Here is a 3213-nt window from a genome sequence, read left to right as displayed (position 1 = left end):
TGCCAGAGCTCGGAGGCCCCGGGCAGGGCCAGGAGATGCCGCTTCCCGGTCAGAGCTCGCGTCCTGGGAGCGGATGTGGGAAATCCTGCGGAGGAGCCATGGCCAAACCGCTTAATCACATTTTGTTCTGAATAGTGCCCTTCCTGAGACATCAGGGAAAGAGAGGGGAGCCTCACAGAGAAAACACTTTCCTAATAGAGTGAGCTTGAACGGTTAGAAAGGCAGAGGGGTATGTTAGCAGGTTAATGCTTCTATATTCGGGAGTTAAACCTTTCTGATTTAATGGAATCAAATTTCGCTGTCTGCCCCTCTCAGGAGGACTTTCCAATAGATTTCCTTGGGATCCGAATCAGAGCCTGTGTTGTAGATCTCTATAAGCTAATTCTAAAGTAAAAGAATTTTATGAAAGTCGGTTTATAAAGAAAGTCAATATATATGTGTTTAATAAAAACATCACCTTTATTATGGAGCAGGAGTAATAGCAGTATACTACGACATCTTTTTCTGCCTTGCAGTAATCCAACACTGGAATAAACTAACGCTAAGGTCACATGTCTTTGTTTCGCTACCAGAGTATGTACTTCTATGTCAGGAACAATTTGCATAACGTTAACTCATAGCTAAAGTGAAATACTTAACCTTTATAATGGACTAGAGGCCTGATGCACGAAATTCATGAACTGAGGGGGCGGGGGGCCCTCAGCCCAGCCTGCACCCTCTCTAATCTGAGACCCCTCAGGGGATGTCCAACTCCCATAGGGACCGGGCCTAAACAGGCAGTCAAACATCCCTTTCACAGTCTAGGACTGCTGACTCCCAACTGCTCACCTGTCTGCCTGATTTCCCCTAACTGCTTCTGCCTGCCAGCCTGATCACCCCCTAACCATTCCTCTGCCAGCCTGATTGACTCCTAACTGCTCCCCTGCCAGCCCAATCATCCCCAACTGCCCTCCCCTGACAACCTGGTCACCCCCAAATGCCCTCCCTTGCATATTCCCTCTTTATTAGATAGAATTTTTTCTTTAGCATGTTGGTCAGCCCTAACTGGTTTGGCTCAGTGGATGGAGCATCAGCCTGCAGTCTCAAGTGTCCCAGGTTCGATTCTGTTCAAGGGCATGTACCTGGTTGTGGGCACATACCCAATGGGGGGTATACAGGGGCAACTGATCGATGTTTCTCTCCCATCCATTTTTCTAGCTCTCTATCCCTTTCCCTTCCTCTCTGTAAAAAATCAATAAAATATATATATTTTAAAAAGAAACATTTAAGATTCCTCCATCTCTGCCTGGCTGGTGTGACTCAAAGGTTGAGACCCCAGGCTGCCACTGCTGGAAGGGGATCGCACCCTGGCCAGGCTAGACCCCAGCCCAGGCTGCCCCCTCAGCCTGGTGGGGATGGTGCCAAGGGGGTGTGTGCCCCGGCCAGGCTGAGACCCCAGCCCAGGGTGCCACCGCTGGCTGGGGATTGTGCCGGGTACTGGTACCTCCCAGCCGGACACCCCGGGTTGCTACCGCTGGGCAGACTGGGGGACTCCAGCAGAGCTAAGAGGACTGGCTATGGGCACCACCATTTTTGTTGCAGAGTGACCGTTAATTTGCATATTACTCTTTCATTAGATAGGATTTTTAGAGAGATGCCGCTGCTTTTACACAGACATTTATGTCTATCAGATAAAATGAGCAGCCTCATGAGTAAAATCTTACATTCTTGGGCATCCTGTGGTTTTGACAGGATATGATATTTATTCATTGAGTGTTTGATATGTCGAAGTACATGTAAATATTCCCTCTGTCTTGCGTTTTAAATGGCAATAAAGATCGTCTTGCTAGTACATGCAGTCTACTGAAAATGTGTTCATTTTCCAAAGACTTCCTCTGCAAAATCCCACCCGGGCGTGAATGAACTAAATTTAGCGCCATTCTGCATTGCTTGATGTCTTACTCAGGATGACCAAAATTAGTAATGTTTGATGTGTTTTGCAGTGTGTAAGCTGGAACTGAATGACCATGGAAATGAAATTTCAACACCACATGTCACATGCCAGGCTAGTCATGACTTTATAGCACATTGTAGTATATGTTTTAATTTATTAATTATATTTTGGGGTAGTATTTGTTTTATTTTTTTAAGTTATCATTTGTTATTTTTAATGGATTTTTTTAAAATCATGCTACATTTTTAATAAGTACTGTTGTAATAAATGATCAAACAAGTGTAACACTGATTTATATTTCTATTTTTTAATTGAAGTATAATTGATACATTTCTATTTCTTGTATAGTTAATATACAGATATTCAATGCTATGTTTCCTTGGGCAAGTTGATTAATTTCTTTCAGCCTCAATTCCTCTATGACATGGGTGTAATAATTCTTAACTTTCAGCATTGTAGAGGTAAAATTACATCATTAATGTGAAAGCACTTTGAAAACTGATTACTATTTCAATTTTTATCCTTCTTCCCAATGAAGCAGCGGTGTAATCACACACTCCCGGGATTTCCCTCCAGAGTCCGTTTGTCTAGAAAGATGCCCAGGCTGCTAGATTTGTGTGGACAGATGTAAACTATTCCACTCCTGTGGGCATGACTAGTGTCCAGCATTGCCTCTTCCCAGCTAATAATTCTTGGTTTTAGCTCTTCTGTTCTTTGCCTTTGGGCTCGTTCCTTACATGCGGACCAGCATCCCTCTGCTCCAGCGTTCTGTTCCCTGAGCCAATCACAGCATGCGCTTGGACAGTCCTCTCTAGGCTGCCGTCCTGTCACATGTGAATTCGATGACTCTCAGGCCTTCCAGCTCTCACATCCGACACCAGCTCATTTCCGTGCCTGTGGATGTATGTATCTGCTATGCCAATCACTTGCTCTTTACCCTCTTCTCATTCACACCCCTCTTCCTCCTTCACTGAAATGCAGCCACACTGCAAAGCCAGTGCTGAATCCAGATAAAGCTATCTTACAAAACGCAGACACGAAAAAGCAGAGTTTCATTCTTCTGTTAGGGCTTGGTGAAGAGCTGTTGTAACCAGCATAATGAATCATATTGCTCTTAGTTCAAATCCAGGCCCCGCCACTGACATACCTCCTATTGTCTCTATTCCTCCGAGTTCTCGTCTGTAAGTTGGGGACACTGATGTATCCCACACTGAGCATGTTAGAAAAGTTCCTGGCACAAATCTGGTACTGAATAAATATTATCATTTCATACCCTACTA

Source organism: Pipistrellus kuhlii, unplaced genomic scaffold (assembly GCF_014108245.1).
Source record: "Pipistrellus kuhlii isolate mPipKuh1 unplaced genomic scaffold, mPipKuh1.p scaffold_m20_p_79, whole genome shotgun sequence".
NCBI lineage: Eukaryota > Metazoa > Chordata > Mammalia > Chiroptera > Vespertilionidae > Pipistrellus > Pipistrellus kuhlii.
The sequence above is the reverse complement of the archived record's forward strand: the minus strand, read 5'-3'. Positions refer to the sequence as shown.